The 19,290-nt window shown below is 44.9% G+C and overlaps 1 pseudogene; it reads left to right on the top strand.

The window, feature by feature from the left end:
* The first annotated feature begins 16,641 nt into the window (after positions 1–16,641).
* On the top strand, positions 16,642–18,718 carry LOC146007029 (ammonium transporter Rh type A pseudogene; annotated as a pseudogene).
* The last annotated feature ends 572 nt before the right edge of the window (positions 18,719–19,290 follow it).

Raw genomic sequence — 19,290 nt, 5'->3', positions numbered from 1 at the left:
TGTAAAGGAAAGGCAGGCACCACACATATATCACCACACTAGAGGGCGCTGCAGCTTCCTTTCACAATTGCCGGGAGCTTTCTGAGGTTATGTGACCAGCGGCAGCCCGGAAGCTCCTTCTTCTTCTGTGCATGGGAAAAATGGGGGAGGGTGAGTCAGCGCTCCTCTCCCGCACCTTTTCCCAGGCAGCGCAGCATGGGTCCGGATGGCCGCTGGCTGCACACACCGAACCCAGTGACCACAAACATGTAACTTTCTGGGATGCCAGCGACCCACCCTGCTTCCTGCGACTGCAAGTGACATCCTATCATCTGCTCCCTCCTGTGCCACCCCATCCCATGCCACTGCAAGTGACAGCCTGCCATCTGCTTCCTCCTGTGCCTGCGGATCCATTCCCCCTGCAGGTGACAGCCCAACCCCCCTTGAAGGTGACAGCATGCCCCCTGCTCCCTCCTATGCCTGTGACCCCCCCCCCCGACAGCCAACACTCCCCCCCCCCCCTCCTTGCCCCGGCGGGTGACAGCCTGCTCCCACCTGTGTAGCCAAACCCCCCCCGCCCCTGAGCAGTCAATGCCCCCTCCCTGCCCCTGCAGGTGACAGCCTGCACCCCCCTGTGCAGCCAACCCCCCCCCCCACACACACACACACCCCCTGCAGGTGACAGCCTGCACCCACCTGTGCAGCCAACCCCTCTACCTGCCCCTGCAGATGCACATGTGCAGAAATGTGGCTGAGCATATGCCCAACATCGATTCCCGTGCAAACGAGCCCGAAGCGTGGCGAGCGCAGCGAGCCCCGCGAGGGGACGCGTATAACTTCACAGGTATACGCGTCCCCTCGCGGGGCTCGCTGCGCTCGCCACGCTTCGGGCTCGGTGGCTCGCTGCGCTCGCCACACTATTCTATTCTCAACTCCACGCCGACGTGGATAGTAGGGGAATGAAAAGGTCGGAGGACGCGCACCGCCGCCCCTCGCGGGTTTGCTGCGCTCGCCACGCTTCGGGTTGGCGTCTATCGTGGGGTGCGGTGTACGCCGTTAAATTTGGGGGGGTTGGGAATATTTTTACATTGAATACAATGTAAAATCGGGTCCCAGGGACCCGATTTACATTTCATTAAAAAAAAAATCGGGTCCAAAATCGGTCGGTCGCGTCGATCGCATCGCATGCGACCAAATCGCATGCGATGCGATCGACCCGATTTTTCCGACACGACCACCCCGATGTAAATCGGTGTGGCCGTGCTAGGAAACAAGTACCAAAAGCATTTTTAACATTCATATTGATATACTCAAAATATACTGCTGACTAAACAGCTGGGGAATACGAGCCGGCAATATTTGCATAAATTCCAAACACGTTTATACCGGTTTACATATTGCTCAATATGAAATTAGATTTAGAAACGTTGAACTGGCTGGCAGAATCTATATATTTTGGTATATTATAATTTTGGGTGAAAATGCTGTTGCTGTATCTGGTGTTTCCAATGAAAAAGCCCTGCAATACTGTACATACCCTGTACATATGAAGGAAAGGCCTGTAAGGCTGCTGAGCAGTCTGTTTTGCAACCCGGTTCGCAGGGCTGGATTTAAGTAACTGGCCGCCCATGGGCACAACATGTGTGCCCCCCCCCCGAATTTCGCGGACCCCCGCAACCCCCCTCCCGCAATTCACGGACCCCCGCAACTCCCGTGACTAACAGACCCCCCCCGCGACCCCCCTCCTGCTATTCGCGACCCTTCTCCCGCAATTCGCGGACCCCCCGCGACCCCTCTGTCGCGATTTGCGGACCCCCCTCCCGCATTTCACGGACACCCGTGACAAGGGGGGATGCCGTGCCGCCCCCAGCAGGTGCCGCCCCTGGTAATCATGTAGCAGTTTATACATCATTACCACTAAGAGGGGTATTCAGACCTGGACACTATTTCTGCTGAGGTAAATAACGTCCATCGCCTATTCAATGCTGCCATTATCAACAGCATTGTAGACAGGTTCTGAGAAAACAGATCCAACTTTAAAACAAGCCGGATCTGTTTTGTTGTAAACAGGCACGGATTGTCGAATTCATGGACGTTTTTTGCCGATTTGTGAACTTTCTGACATTCGACAGTCAATAAATTGAATAGCAACTTTCGAGTTCATATCGGAAGGAACCAAAATCAGCCTGGATTCCGACTGTTGGGGCGTTCCGACTGTTGAAGTCCAAATCTGAATACCCCCTTTGGGGTAAAGTTACTGAAGTGTGAGTTTTTAGAAGTGAAAGAAGATGCCCATAGAAACCAATCAGATTCTAGCTATGATCCTATAGAAGGTGCTAGATCAGGGGTGGCCAGACTTTTGTAACCGAGGATCTACTTTTTGATCTAACCAGCATCTCCCCCTGTGCAAAATAGTCCCCTCCCAGTGCAATACGCCTCTTACATATTATGCCACAGAATGAACCAAAATACAAATTATGCCCCACAGAATGTGCCAAAAATCACATTCTGCCCCAAGGAATTAACCCGAAATACACATTCTGCCAAACAGAATGAGCCTAAATTCACATTTTACCACACAAAATTACCCTGTGGCGGCACTCCAAGTTATGCAAAAGCAAATATGGTGCCCTCCGTAGATGACAGTATGCAACTGTCCTTAGATATGCAACATGGGGATACAGCGGCACTCAGAAATAAATACACAGCAGTCAGTTTTAAGCCGACGTTTCAAAGCCACAAGGCTCCTCTATCAAAGTGTTTAGAGAACAAACAACATACAAATGTGCACTCACCTAAATGCTTCTAGATCCCGTTCGCACTTCCTGCCGGCATCTTTTGTGGGGGGCGCCTTGTGATGACGGAGGTGCCGTGCGAAATTGCGGAACTTTCATTGGTGTGCAAATTAAGGAAGTAGGTATAAATAAGCCTAACAATCAGTGTGTGTTCATACCCAACTTGAAAAAGGAGACCTGCATGTCTCCGAAACGCGTTGCTGACCCTGAAAAAGGACACACTTTGATTGACTCTGCACAGTGCAATCCTCCATCTGTTTGCACTGTACCTGGACACTTGGACACTTTATTGGGACCGCACTTTCCTGCACTTGCACTTTATTTGGGGGACTCATCAAAGAACCAAGCCTCCTGCGGTGTTGCCGCAGAAACTTCTCTTGAAGTATAGCCCACCGCAGCATCGGTTTATGTGAGATAAACTTATGTATTGACCCTCGAATATATGAAAATTGGCGATCCCACTTTGATGTCCACAAGGATATTTTGTTTGTATATTGTGTTGCATATATTGTTACATATACTTGTTTGTATGTTTTTATTCCAACAAACCCCTGCTTAATTCATGGTGGTTTACATGAAGTCTTTTTAAAGGGGTTGCACCTGGCTACAACAAATTTTGTTTGTTTCTAGTGCCTCCAGGAGGTGGTGTACCTCCTTCTGTGTTGTAGTAGGCAGCACTATCTCAAATTTATTGAGCTAATTTTTCCACAAAACCTGTGCATATCGAAGATGGGATATTGCCCATACAACCAAATCAGATTCTGGGCGAAATTTAATAGGGGGCGATTTCTAGGCATGTTTAACCCCTTCATGACAGAGCCAGTTTGTGCCTTCATGACAGAGCCCTTTTTTTCAAATCTGACATGTCTCACTTAAGTGGGGATAACTTTTTTTTGCTTTTACTTATCCCAGTGATTTTGAGATTGTTTTCTCGTGACACATTGTACTTCAAGTTAGTGGTAAATTTTGGTCGATACAGTCTGTGTTTTTTTGTGAAAAATACCAAAATATCGTGAAAAAATGGAAAATTTAGCAATATGCAAAATGTCACATTTTCTGCTTGTGAGACAAATAATCATACCACTCAAAATAGTTAATAACTAACAAAGACCATATGTCTACTTTATGGAGCAATCATTATTTCAACTTCCTTTTAATTTTTTTGGACACTAGGAGGCTTCAGATATGACTAGCAAATTCTCAAATTTTCAAGAAAATTTCAAACACTGATTTTTTTAGGGACCAGTTCAGTTCTGATGTGACTTTGAGGGACTTGTATGTGAGACACCCCCATAAATGATGCCATTTCAAAAACTGCACCCCTCACAGTATTCAAAACAGCATTTTGGAAGTTTGTTAACCCTTTAGGTGTTTCACAGGAATTAAAACAAAGTGTAGGTGAAATTTCAAAATTTCTTTTTTTTTGCAGAGTTTCAATTTTAATACATTTTTCTAACGAATACAGTAGATTTTACTAGAGAAATGTGACTAAAAATTGATTCCCCCAATTCTTTTGTTTTCAAAAATATCCTATATGTGGCCCTAGTGTGCACGTTGACCAAACCACAGGCTTCATAATAGAAGGAGCACCTACTTGATTTTGGAGCCTCCTTTTTATGAGATTTTTTTTTAGGCACCATGTAGGTTTCTAGGCACCATAAGTGCTAAAAGTTAGGAACCTCCCCCACAAGTCACCCCATTTTGCAATCTACACCCCTCAGGGAATTCATCTAGGGGTATAGTGTACATTTCAAACCCCCAGGGGTTTCACCAATTTTGGTACAACTGGGATGTGAAAATGGAAAATTACATTTTTTTACACAAACATGCAGTTCTGGCTCAAAATTTTTCATTTTCACAAGGAATGAAGGAGACAAAGCACCCCAAAATCTGTGCCCCAATTTCTCCCGAGTACGGCAATGCCTCACATGTGACCAAAAAATACCAGTTGGGCGCATGGCAGGACTCAGAAGGGAAGGAGTGATTTTTGGATTTTGCAGCACAGATTTTGGTGGAATAAATGGTGGGTGCTATGTTGCACCAATACAGTGGAACCCCCCCACAAGTCACCCCATTTTGCAAAGTACACCCCTCAGGGAATTCATCTAGGGGTATAGTGTACATTTCAAACCCCCAGGGGTTTCACCAATTTTGGTACAACTGGGCAGTGAAAATGAAAAATTACATTTTTTTACACAAAAATGCAGTTCTGGCTCAAAATTTTTCATTTTCACAAGGAATGAAGGAGACAAAGCACCCCAAAATCTGTGCCCCAATTTCTCCCGAGTACGGCAATGCCTCACATGTGACCAAAAAATACCAGTTGGGCGCATGGCAGGACTCAGAAGGGAAGGAGTGATTTTTGGATTTGGCAGCACAGATTTTGGTGGAATGAATGGTGGGTGCCATGTTGCATTAGCAAGACTCCCAAAGCACCAATACAGTGGAACCCCCCCACAAGTCACCCCATTTTGCAAAGTACACCCCTCAGGGAATTCATCTAGGGGTATAGTGTACATTTCAAACCCCCAGGGGTTTCACCAATTTTGATACAACTGGGCAGTGAAAATGAAAAATTACATTTTTTTACACAAAAATGCAGTTCTGGCTCAAAATTTTTCATTTTCACAAGGAATGAAGGAGACAAAGCACCCCAAAATCTGTGCCCCAATTTCTCCCGAGTACGGCAATGCCTCACATGTGACCAAAAAATACCAGTTGGGCGCATGGCAGGACTCAGAAGGGAAGGAGTGATTTTTGGATTTGGCAGCACAGATTTTGGTGGAATGAATGGTGGGTGCCATGTTGCATTAGCAAGACTCCCAAAGCACCAATACAGTGGAACCCCCCCACAAGTCACCCCATTTTGCAAAGTACACCCCTCAGGGAATTCATCTAGGGGTATAGTGTACATTTCAAACCCCCAGGGGTTTCACCAATTTTGGTACAACTGGGCAGTGAAAATGAAAAATTACATTTTTTTACACAAAAATGCAGTTCTGACTCAAAATTTTTCATTTTCACAAGGAATGAAGGAGACAAAGCACCCCAAAATCTGTGCCCCAATTTCTCCCGAGTACGGCAATGCCTCACATGTGACCAAAAAATACCAGTTGGGCGCATGGCAGGACTCAGAAGGGAAGGAGTGATTTTTGGATTTGGCAGCACAGATTTTGGTGGAATGAATGGTGGGTGCCATGTTGCATTAGCAAGACTCCCAAAGCAGTGGCGTATCTAAGGCTCCGCAGCCCCCGCAATGGCGGGGGGGAGCAGGTGCCCCGGGGGCGCAGATTCACGCTCCAGAGCCAGCAGCAAGAGAGCAGCAGCAGCCAATAAGGATACGCCTCTGGCTGTGTGAGGACGCAGTGACAGGGTCACTGAGCGTCCTCACACAGACAGCCAGAGAGCGCTCCCCCTTCCACCCTGCCCGCTGCCCACCCACCTTGCACGCTGCGCTGCTATCTATTCTGGGCTCCCTGTGGCTGACTGCTATATGCTGGCACCTGGCAGACAGAGCGGGCTGGGCAGGGGGCAGCCGGGAGGAATGATGAGTGCTCTCCTGGCTGCTCTGAACGTCTGACACCTGCCCCGCAGCCCCAGCATGTCCTGTCCTCAGATGTAGAGGTTCAGGGCTGGAACAGTTGGCAGTATCAGTGTGTCACATCACACGCAGCTTCCTGAGTTACAAAGCTGCTGCTGGGTCCGTGATTATGGAGCCAGCCCCTCCCCCGGGACCTGCCACCAATGAGCAGAGCTCATATACAAATTCTTCCCTTCCTGTCCCCTGACCTCCCTTCTGCAGCACTGACTCGTCTCCTCCCAGCCAGCATCAGCCCAGCCTCCGAGTCCTGCAAGGCTCTTCACTTTTAGAATACACTACAGGTAATTGCTTTAGTAGGGGCAAATATACTGTATATGTGGAGTGTCAGTGTGGCAATCATTTGTGTATTTATTTGCTGTGTGTGTGTGTACAGTACATGGGGGCTGTTTTTTCCTTTATTTTATTTGTTTATGTGATTGTATGTGAGTGTGTGTTGGGGGGGGGGGGGGGTAAGTGTATATGTATGAATGGATCTGTTATGGAGTCTGACGATTTCTGATACACAGTATATCATCTCTATATCTATATATATCAGATATATTTATATATAGTCCCAAAATAATGATTTTATCCAAAGTATTCATGCAATCCAGCACCTACAGTTGTACCCACGCGACCTGGGCACACATGGTGGTACATTTACTAAGATGGGCGTGCTATGGATGATGCCCATAGCAACCAAGCAGGTTCTACTACTTATTTATTTAGCACATTCTACAAGATAAAAGCTAGAATCTGATTGGTTGCTATGGGCAACATTCTATCTTTAATAGAACTCACGTCTTAGTAAATTTACCCCATGGTTTGTTGTGCCGCGTGTGAATCTTAATATACTGGGCTGTGTCTAAACCGAACCTCCCGAGCCCCTAAGCCTGACCATAACCCCTGCCTTGCATGTCCTAAAATCTCCCTCCACAGCCTAACCCTAAATCACTAGCACCTAAACCCAATCCCCCCTTTCTTGGGCTTTTTTTGCATATTATTTGGCAAGCAAGCAATAAGGCAGTGCTGAGATACTGTGTTCATGAATGTCGCATTTATGACCTATGGGAGTATGGGGCCTACTCAGAACAGTGAGAGGCACTACTGGGGGCATTGTATTAAGGGCATTGTGTAATGGACACTACTGTAGGCATCCTATGTATAAGCAGGAGTACTGGGCCATTACGGTGTGTGGCATGTTGTGTAAAGGGCATTATGGTGTTTGGCATCTTGTGTAAGGGGTATTACAGTGTGCGGCATATTTTCTACTAAGCATTGCCACGCTATAGGTTCTTTATGTTCTTCATAAATTCTTTGTGTTTTTTTTTTAAGTTTGTGAGGGGATATTTTGACAGGTCGCACTGGGAACTGAATTGGCAAGAGCCAGTCCTGCTTGTTTTACCAAAAAAATAGGGCGGGGGGGGGGGGGGGGGCGCCACAATTTATTTTGGCAGGGGGGAGCAAAATTTCTAGTTACGCCACTGTCCCAAAGCACCAATACAGTGGAACCCCCCCCCACAAGTCACCCCATTTTGCAAACTACACCCCTCAGGGAATTCATCTAGGGGTATAGTGTACATTTCAAACCCCCAGGGGTTTCACCAATTTTGGTACAACTGGGCAGTGAAAATGAAAAATTACATTTTTTTACACAAAAATGCAGTTCTGGCTCAAAATTTTTCATTTTCACAAGGAATGAAGGAGACAAAGCACCCCAAAATCTGTGCCCCAATTTCTCCCGAGTACGGCAATGCCTCACATGTGACCAAAAAAATACCAGTTGGGCGCATGGCAGGACTCAGAAGGGAAGGAGTGATTTTTGGATTTTGCAGCACAGATTTTGGTGGAATAAATGGTGGGTGCTATGTTGCACCAATACAGTGGAACCCCCCCACAAGTCACCCCATTTTGCAAAGTACACCCCTCAGGGAATTCATCTAGGGGTATAGTGTACATTTCAAACCCCCAGGGGTTTCACCAATTTTGATACAACTGGGCAGTGAAAATGAAAAATTACATTTTTTTACACAAAAATGCAGTTCTGGCTCAAAATTTTTCATTTTCACAAGGAATGAAGGAGACAAAGCACCCCAAAATCTGTGCCCCAATTTCTCCCGAGTACGGCAATGCCTCACATGTGACCAAAAAATACCAGTTGGGCGCATGGCAGGACTCAGAAGGGAAGGAGTGATTTTTGGATTTGGCAGCACAGATTTTGGTGGAATGAATGGTGGGTGCCATGTTGCATTAGCAAGACTCCCAAAGCACCAATACAGTGGAACCCCCCCACAAGTCACCCCATTTTGCAAAGTACACCCCTCAGGGAATTCATCTAGGGGTATAGTGTACATTTCAAACCCCCAGGGGTTTCACCAATTTTGATACAACTGGGCAGTGAAAATGAAAAATTACATTTTTTTACACAAAAATGCAGTTCTGGCTCAAAATTTTTCATTTTTACAAGGAATGAAGGAGACAAAGCACCCCAAAATCTGTGCCCCAATTTCTCCCGAGTACGGCAATGCCTCACATGTGACCAAAAAATACCAGTTGGGCGCATGGCAGGACTCAGAAGGGAAGGAGTGATTTTTGGATTTGGCAGCACAGATTTTGGTGGAATGAATGGTGGGTGCCATGTTGCATTAGCAAGACTCCCAAAGCACCAATACAGTGGAACCCCCCCACAAGTCACCCCATTTTGCAAAGTACACCCCTCAGGGAATTCATCTAGGGGTATAGTGTACATTTCAAACCCCCAGGGGTTTCACCAATTTTGATACAACTGGGCAGTGAAAATGAAAAATTACATTTTTTTACACAAAAATGCAGTTCTGGCTCAAAATTTTTCATTTTCACAAGGAATGAAGGAGACAAAGCACCCCAAAATCTGTGCCCCAATTTCTCCCGAGTACGGCAATGCCTCACATGTGACCAAAAAATACCAGTTGGGCGCATGGCAGGACTCAGAAGGGAAGGAGTGATTTTTGGATTTTGCAGCACAGATTTTGGTGGAATAAATGGTGGGTGCTATGTTGCACCAATACAGTGGAACCCCCCCACAAGTCACCCCATTTTGCAAAGTACACCCCTCAGGGAATTCATCTAGGGGTATAGTGTACATTTCAAACCCCCAGGGGTTTCACCAATTTTGGTACAACTGGGCTGTGAAAATGAAAAATTACATTTTTTTACACAAAAATGTACTTCTGGCTCAAAATTTTTCATTTTCACAAGGAATGAAGGAGACAAAGCACCCCAAAATCTGTGCCCCCATTTCTCCAGAGTACGGCAATGCCTCACATGTGACCAAAAAATACCAGTTGGGTGCATGGCAGGACTCAGAAGGGAAGGAGTGATTTTTGGATTTTGGAGCACAGATTTTGGTGGAATGAATGGTGGGTGCTATGTTGCATTACCAATACAGTGGAACCCCCCCACAAGTGACCCCATTTTGCAAACTACACTCCTCAGGGAATTCATCTAGGGGTATAGTGTACATTTCAAACCCCCAGGGGTTTCACCAATTTTGGTACAACTGGGCTGTGAAAATGAAAAAATACATTTTTTTACACAAAAATGTACTTCTGGCTCAAAATTTTTCATTTTCACAAGGAATGAAGGAGACAAAGCACCCCAAAATCTGTGCCCCCATTTCTCCAGAGTACGGCAATGCCTCACATGTGACCAAAAAATACCAGTTGGGTGCATGGCAGGACTCAGAAGGGAAGGAGTGATTTTTGGATTTTGGAGCACAGATTTTGGTGGAATGAATGGTGGGTGCTATGTTGCATTACCAATACAGTGGAACCCCCCCACAAGTGACCCCATTTTGCAAACTACACTCCTCAGGGAATTCATCTAGGGGTATAGTGTACATTTCAAACCCCCAGGGGTTTCACCAATTTTGGTACAACTGGGCTGTGAAAATGAAAAAATACATTTTTTTACACAAAAATGTACTTCTGGCTCAAAATTTTTCATTTTCACAAGGAATGAAGGAGACAAAGCACCCCAAAATCTGTGCCCCCATTTCTCCAGAGTACGGCAATGCCTCACATGTGACCAAAAAATACCAGTTGGGTGCATGGCAGGACTCAGAAGGGAAGGAGTGATTTTTGGATTTTGCAGCTCAGATTCTGGTGGAATGAATGGTGGGTGCTATGTGGCATTAGCAAGACCCCCGAAGCACGGTGAAATGATGAACCTAATAATCCATAGATGTGTGGTATATTTTGAAACACTCCTTTATACATAGGCCGGGTTTGTCGGGGCAAGTTTCACAGTGGAAAATAGTTTCCTTTCTTATTCCCTTTTTATAGCAAACTTTGCACCTTTTTTGTGTCCTGCCCTTTCTTGCAGTGGAGGGGATTTCGTTGGGAAAATGCTGCCCTGGTACAATACGGGGGCCAGTACTAGAAGTACTGGGGCCCTCTGCCTGCTGGTTCCCAAATATTAGGCCCTTTATGACTTCCTCTTGAAAGTGCATAAATGTCCCCCTCTGGCCGGTAGAACGGAATAGCACGTAAGCGTTATACAGTGCCATCTGGATGATATACACGGCCAGCTTCTTGTACCAGATATTTGTTTTCCGCAGGGCACTGTACGGCTTCAGTACCTGATCTGAAAGATCCACTCCGCCCATGTACTTATTGTAATCTAGGATACAATTTGGTTTTGAGGTGTGGGTACTGGTACCTCGTACAGGGATGGAGGTGGTACTGTCTCCATGAATTGTTGTCAGTATAAGGACATCCCTCTTGTCCTTATATTTGACCAACAACATATTTTCGGTGCATATTCCCCTGCTTTCACCCCTTCTCATTACTTGGGCAATGTGCGTTTTTGGGAGGCCTCTTTGGTTCTTACGCACAGTACCGCAAGCTGCTGTACCTCTTGAACCAAGGGCCTTAAACAGGGGGATGCTGGTGTAAAAGTTATCCACATAGAGGTGATAACCCTTATCCAGGAAGGGGTGCATTAAATCCCAGACAATTTTTCCACTAACACCTACGAGGGAGGGGGGGCATTCTGGCGGTTCAATTCTTGAATCCTTCCCTTCATATACCCTAAACTTGTGGGTGTACCCTGTGGTGCTTTCACACAGCTTATACATTTTTATGCCATACCTTGCCCTCTTACTGGGAAGGTACTGGCGGAATTTAACCCTTCCTTTAAAATGTATAAGGGACTCGTCGATGCTAATACATTTATCAGGGATGTATAGCTCTGCAAATTTGGCACTGAAATGATCAATGACCGGCCTGACTTTGAATAGCCTGTCAAAGGTGGGATCATCTCTGGGTGGGCACTGTGCATTATCGGTGTAATGTATAAATTTATGGATTGCCTCAAAACGAGTCCGAGTCATGGCCATACGGTAAAATGGGGTGCTGTACAGAACATCTGTACTCCAATATTGCCTAATTTGTGGCTTTTTTACTATGCCCATATGAAACACCAGACCCCAAAACGTCATCATCTCTACTGCATCTACAGGGGTCCACCTAGCAAATGATGACGTGGGGTTTTGAGCAATAAACTGCTGGGCATATAAATAAGTTTGGTCCACCATTAAATTTATAAAATCATCAGAGAAAAATAATTTGAAAAAGTCAATTTCTCTGAGACCTGTGGAATCAAATTGGATTCCTGGCATGGCCAAAAACTCAGGAACCTGGGGCTCAAAATTGTCTGGTGGTGGGGTCCATATGAGATCAATTATTGGGGGGGGTCTCAGCTGCTCTACGGGGGCGTCTTTGAGGGGGTCCCTCATCACCAGAGGAGGAAGAGGAGCTTAAGACGAATCCTTCAAATTCCCCGCTTGCCTCACTGGCTGTGTCAGAATCAGAAGCAAGCATGGCATATGCCTCCTCCACTGAATACATTCTTCTGGATGACTGGGATGACATTTGGGATGACATTTGGGATGACATTTTTATTTTTGTGTTACTGGTAGTGAAATGTTTCAACACGTGTATAGTGTAGGGGGGGGTACAAACTTTATTTCAACCCGGGGGGTATGTAGTGTGTAGTGTGTATGTAGTGCAGAACAAAAAAAATACTTTATACAAAAAAAAAAAAATTGAAGGGGTTAAAAAAAAAAAAATTGAAGGGGTTAAAAAAAAAAAATTGAAGGGGTTAAAAAAACAAAAAAAAAGGTCCTGCGCCAAAAATTGAGCACAGATGTTGGTCAGTAACGTCCGTCACTGAACAGCGCTCAAAGGCAACAGGAATTTGATCAAAAAAAAAAAAAAAAATAGATCAACCCTGTGCCGAAAAAGCTGATCAGTGATGTACGTCACTGATCAGCGCACAGTGGCCACAGGACACCCACAAAATCACAATGTGTGTAAAAAAAAAATTAAAAAAAGACCACACAGCACCCACAAAAAAAAAAAAAAGGTGATCAGTGATGCGACACTGATTACCAGTGAGGGGCAGCAGGTGCACAACCTTTGTTGCAACTGGCAGCAACTGACAGGTATATATAAAAAAAAAAAACCTCTGCGCCCCCAAAAAGTTGCTGATCACCTCAGATATAGTGATCAGCACAAAAGGCGGGGGTAGCAGACACAAAATATACACTCTCTATCACTCTCTGTCACTATCTCTCTCTATCTCTCACTATCTATCACTATCTATCACTATCTATCACTATCTATCACACTGCAGCAGCAGCACTGACAGTTATATGTATAAAAAAAAACCTGCACCCCCAAAAAGGGGGGGTAGCAGACACAAAATATACACTCTCTATCACTCTCTGTCACTATCTCTCTCTATCTCTCTATCTCTCACTATCTATCACTATCTATCACTATGACACTGCAGCAGCAGCACTGACAGTTATATATATAAAAAAAAAACCTGCACCCCCAAAAAGGGGGGGTAGCAGACACAAATCTCTCTATCTCTCACTATCTATCACTATCTATCACTATCTCTCACTATCTATCACTATGACACTGCAGCAGCAGCGACAGTTATTTATATATAAAAAACCCCTGCACCCCCAAAAAGGGGGGGTAGCAGACACAAAATATAGCTCTCTCTGTCACTATCTCTCTATCTCTCTCTATCTCTCTCTCTCTATCTCTCTATCACACTGCAGCAGCAGCAGGAAGTCTCAGGAAGTCAGATCCAGGAAGCGTCCAGCACGCTACAAGCAGTGATCAGGTAAGATATTTGCAAGGATCAGGTAAGTATTAGCAAGGATCAGGTCAGTATCACGGCAGATAGGCACGGTGACCGCTCTGCACGCTACTCCAGACCGGAATGGCGTCTGCAGCGCAGTCACCGTTAGTTTAAATGTCGCGCCTTGGCTGTGATTGGTCCGTGGGTCCCACGGACCAATCACAGCCTTGGGGGCAGGTGGGGTGAGGGTGGGGTGAGGTGTCATCGTCACCGATGACCCCCTCATGCCCCCTGACGCCCGGCGGTGATTGACACCTGTGTTACCAAGCGTCTGATTCGCTGGTAACACAGGAAAACGCTGTGAATGGCTGTTCACACTGAACAGCCAATCACAGCGATCGCCGACGGGGGGGCGACATCGCAGCCCCCCCTGGGCATGCAGGGACATGTCTGCTGTCAGGGACAGCAGACATCGTCCCTCTGTCACTGCGTCTCGAGACGCAGTGACAGTTTAAAGTCATGACGTATATATACGTCATGTGTCGGGAAGTACTTCCCGGCCATGACGTATATATACGTCAAATGTCGTGAAGGGGTTAAAAATTGATCAAAATAGCATTTTTTTTAAATCGCACTATTGGGCTGATTTTCGCAAATTTAATGAGATGCGAATTCGTGGCAAAATAGCGCTATAAATTGCGGTCAATCAGGAGCCGACTTTCTCGGCTCCTGATTGGCCGCTAGGCGGCCAATAGAATCATTTGGATGAGAGGCGCTGAAGATGAAACATCTCTGAGCCTTTCATTCCAAGCATGTACCGGCGGCGGAGACGGAGAAGAAGAAGAAGATGGAGAAGATGTCGGGATGTTCTCCAGAGGACCTGGGTGAGTAGGATTTCCCTCCACAGGTCCCCCATGGATTTCTTCGGATCCAGGACCCCGGACTCTTCAGCCCTGGAGCCCCGGACCCCGGACCCAAGCCCCCGGACCGGACCCAGGGACCTACCGACGGGCTCAAGATAGGTAAGTATCAGCATGTGTGGGCTTTGTATGTATTAAAGTTTTATTTTTACTGGGTGTCAGTGTGTTTAATTAACAATTTCTTTTACTGTGGAACTACAAGTGCCAGCATGCTGGGACTCGTGGTTCTCCAAGTCCCAGCATGTGGGGGAGGCTTGCTGGGACTCATAGTTCCACGGTATAAGACAATAGTTTTTAATCTATTTTTTACACAAAATATCAGCTCGATGCCCACCGCCCAGGGGCATCGAGGACAGCCCCGTGCTTCAACATGGGCAGGTAAGTTCTAAAGGGGAGGGGACCCCTTCTTTGGGCGGTCCCCACTTCCCCAGGACCCCTGCCCATGCTGACCGGTCAGGGGGATGAATGCTTTGGCCGGGGGGACTTGTATAAAAAGTCTCTCCCGGATGTGGCATTGCCCTGCTGGCTGGTTGGGTCCGGTGTTGGTTCTTAAAATACGGGGGAACCCCTACTCATTTTGTCCCCACGCCGTTTTTTTTTTCACTTTTTTGTTTTATCTCTTTTTTTACACTAGAACCATGCACAGATCTCAATGATCTGTGCATGTTTCTGACAAATTCGCCAGTCAGAACCTGGTCTATTTATTTTGCGAGTTTTAGTAACCTTTACTAAAACTCGCATCCCATTAAATAGACGATTTGTATACTTTTTAAGGGGAAAACATCTGGATGCGATTTTTAGTTTACCTAAAAATCGCACCTTTATAATGTGCGAAATAGCGGGGAAAAAATTTGATTTTTTTTTTTGCGAAAACCGTACCCTATAAAATATGCGATTTTCGGAAAATGTCCGAAAACGGCCGTTTTTGCGAAAAAAAACCGCAAAAAATAAATAAATCGACCCCTATTAAATTTCGCCCTCTATCTTATCTTCTAGAGCAGTGGTTCCCAACCCTGGTCCTCAAGTACCCCCAACAGTGCACGTTTTCCAGGTCACCCGGCAGGTGCACTCATTATTCAGGCACATTTGAAAAGATCACAGGTGGAGCTAATTATCTCACCTGTGATTCTGTGTGGAGACCTGCAAAACGTGCACTGTTGGGGGTACTTGAGGACCAGGGTTGGGAACCACTGTTCTAGAGGATGCTAAATAAATAAAAAGTAAAATCCAATTGTTTGCTATAAGCAACATCCCATCTTCAATAGAATTCCCATCTTAGTAATTGTACCCATTTAAAGGGCAAACATTTGAAGAGGTTAATTTACCATAGCAAAAAATTAGATTCCGTCTATGATTTCTCTGTTGCATATTAGAAAATGATAGACAGAATCTTATCTGGTTGCTATGGGCAAAATCACCTCTGTTCATTTTTACTGATGTCAAGACAAGGAATTTTCAACAGTGACAGGGCAATTATCTTTTCTCTCTTCATTCTACACATGAATGGTGTTGCTATTGGTGATAGCATAAAAGCTTACTCTAACAAACAGATTCCTTAGTCCTTTCCATGGAATTACATAGTTATAAGCAACCTCAATGACACTTTAATTATGTGTCTGTCTTACTATCTATCTATCTATCTATCTATCTATCTATCTATCTATCTATCTATCTATCTATCTATCTATCTATCTATCTATCTACAGGTATCTATCTATCCATCTATCTATCTATCTATCTATCTATCTCTAGCACTGGATGCTTACATGCCACTGTGATAATATATTAGCACAATAAATGTCAAGCTGTGTACACATGGGCAAAAATCGCTGGCAATATGGTAGCTGAGCGACCATATTGCCAGTTATTTGAGTGTGCACCGGCGATAAATCGTTTTAGCCCCCTTATGATCCCAGCTGATTCCATCTGCAGCTCCACGGCAGAGGTTCCCTTTCATCAGCGACTATCTCTGGTCACTAATGAAAACGGGAGCGATATATCGCTCATCGATATATAGCCGAGTGATATATCGCTCAGCGATATATCACCCCGTGTGTACGCACCTTTAGGTTAATAAATAGCCCCCAATCTCTGCACATAAAGAGTTTTGTATATCTCTGTAAACATGAAGAAATATGTGAAGGTTGAAGAAATATGTGAAGGTTGTATCCTTTTGCACAAAAGAGATGTGCCGATTACATATCTTTATAGAAAACAAGCAAACCAGGTCTTGAAAAACCTGTAAAGTAGAACTGTGTTGCAACAAAACAAATAAAATCAAACATCAAGTATTTTCCAAGAACAGAAAATTAAACTTTTGGACCTATAAATTAGGTAATTTTTGACCATGTTGAAAGCAAAATGTTATAACAAAACAGTCCCACCAACCCCTGCCAGGTTCTAAACTGCTCCAGAAATGGTTTCATGTTCAGGCGCTAGTTTCTGTGCCCACACACGGATACAGCCCGGGGCTCTTCTGCTCAGCAGTGCATGAAATGACAAGTTCTGGATGCAAACACAGCCTGTAACATGCTAATAAAAGGTAATATTTAAGCAATGTATATTACTACTGAGCGAAGGTCGTTGCACACAATATAGCAGGCTCTTTATTGGTTGAGGGACCCAGCCAACTGGCAAGACGAGTCTTCTGGCTGTTCTGCACAAGAAATAAATGCTCCAGAAGCCACAGATGACGGAGGTGTCCTTTAGGTTCTGTCGTCTGCATAATGTCAATTATTTTCTCTCCCAGTCTACGATGCCAACTGCCCATTCTCCTGATCATTCTTCAAGGGGCGTTCGTAGCAATCTTCCTCCTGTTTGTGAGCTATGAAGACCACTCAAAAAACTCTGTATTCAATGCAACAAGGCCAAGAGAAGATCCTCAGAGCACTATCTTCCCTTTTTTTAAAGATGTTAACTTCATGCTGTTTGTGGGGCTGGGACTCATGCTGTCATTCCTTAAGTTTTATGGCTTCGGTGGAATTGCCTTGAACTTTTTGATAGCCAATGTCTCAATCCAGTGGTCCATGGTTGTGCAAGGCTTCTTCTACCACTACAGCCATGGGAAGATCCACTTAAGACTAGAACATTTGCTTGATGCAGAGTTTGCAGCAGTCACGGCTCTCATCTCAGCTGGAGCTGTTCTGGGGAGGACCAGTCCTGTTCAGCTTATCCTGCTTTCTGTGGTGGAGATCCCTCTGTTTGTGGTCAACGACTGGCTCATCAAAGAATATTTCCATATTATTGATGTAGGAGGTACCGTTGCCATCCACATCTTTTCATGCTACTTTGGACTAGGTGTATCACAAATTCTGTACAAAGCTGATCTGCAAAGGCGTCACATAAAAGAGGTCACAACACCAAACTCTGATCTACTTTCCCTTCTTGGTACCATCTGTCTGTGGATTTTATGGCCAAGCTTCAATTCCGTACTGGCTAAAACTGCAAATGCTCAAAATCAAGCCATCATCAATACATTCCTTGCCCTGAGCTCTAGCACAATCACAACATTTGCTCTGTCAAGCCTGATGGATAAAAGAGGTCGGATAAGTCTAGTGCATCTTCAGAATGCATCCTTGGCAGGCGGAGTGGCTATTGGAATTTCAGCAGATCTGATCAGCCCAGGTGGGGCATTTGCTGTAGGATGCTTGGCCTCAATAGCCTGCACTCTAGGCTTTCAGTTCCTAAGCCCTTTCTTGGCCAAGAAGGTGAAGGTACAAGACCAATGTGGAATCCATAACCTACATGGTCTGCCAGGGATAATTGGCACTCTAGGAAGCATCGTGGTTATATTGCTTGGACCTCTTGATACATATGGCTCCAGTCTACATGAGATTTTCTACAACAACGATCCAGAGGGACAACCTATTTTGGGTGTTCTAGAAAATGGGGATACCTGGTTGGCAAGGAACCAAGCTCTGCAGCAGGCTGCAGCTTTTGGAGTTACTTTTGGGATATCACTAATTGGGGGTTATCTGACTGGATTCCTGCTAAAACTACCCTGTTTTTTTCATCCTTCTAAAGACTTCTTCTTTGAGGATGCACTATACTTCCAAGTTTCAGAAGACACAGGAAACAAATGGATTTTAAATGACAACTCCAAACTGCAGAAGGACTTGCTGATGCCACTGAAACATATATAACAGCGATCTATAATTTCAGGAATGCACAGCTGCCAATTGTGACCTGGATCATCCCCAGATCATGTAATACCTGATAAATGTCTACACAAATGCAGACTCTTTTTTGCTAACCTGAATTATAATTGTAGCATTAACAATAACAGCAGATTGAAAACAAAACGAAAGCATGAGATACACCTGGAGGGCACTTGTTATGTTTCCAATGGCTGTGATACCTTTAGGAGGCCATTATGGGTAATACAAATGACAAACCAAACTCTGAAAACTGAATGAATGTAAACTGCTTACGGCAAGTTCTCAGATGTTACAATCTCCATTAACCAATAACATTGTCTGTGTGTTAAGCTAAAAGGTAAATGTTATTTTGGAAATATATTACACAACAGTGCTTGTGTTTCTATTTTCTGTGCCAAATAAATGTGACAAGAAAAAAACACACATTTCTTATACAGTATAAAGAAAGCAAATGTCTCATTGGTTGCTATGGTTTTACCTCATATTTGCTTTCTTTAAACTGTACAGGAGATTGAAAAGACAATGGGCCTTATTTTGGTTCATTCTTTCTGACAAAATCCTTCTTAGTTGGGCAAAACCATGTGCACTGCAGGTGGGGCAGATGTAACTTGTGCAGAGAGAATTAGATTTGGGTGGGGTTTTACTTCAAAGTGAGATCTATATTGCAGTGTAAAAATAAAGCAGTCAGTATTTTACCTGCACAGAAACAAAATTACTCACCC

The sequence above is a fragment of the Crinia signifera genome, chromosome 6 (genome assembly GCF_055691185.1).
Source record: "Crinia signifera chromosome 6, ASM5569118v1, whole genome shotgun sequence".
Classification (NCBI taxonomy): Eukaryota; Metazoa; Chordata; class Amphibia; order Anura; family Myobatrachidae; genus Crinia; species Crinia signifera.
Note: the sequence above shows the minus strand (reverse complement) of the source record. Positions and strands in the feature narration are given on the sequence as shown.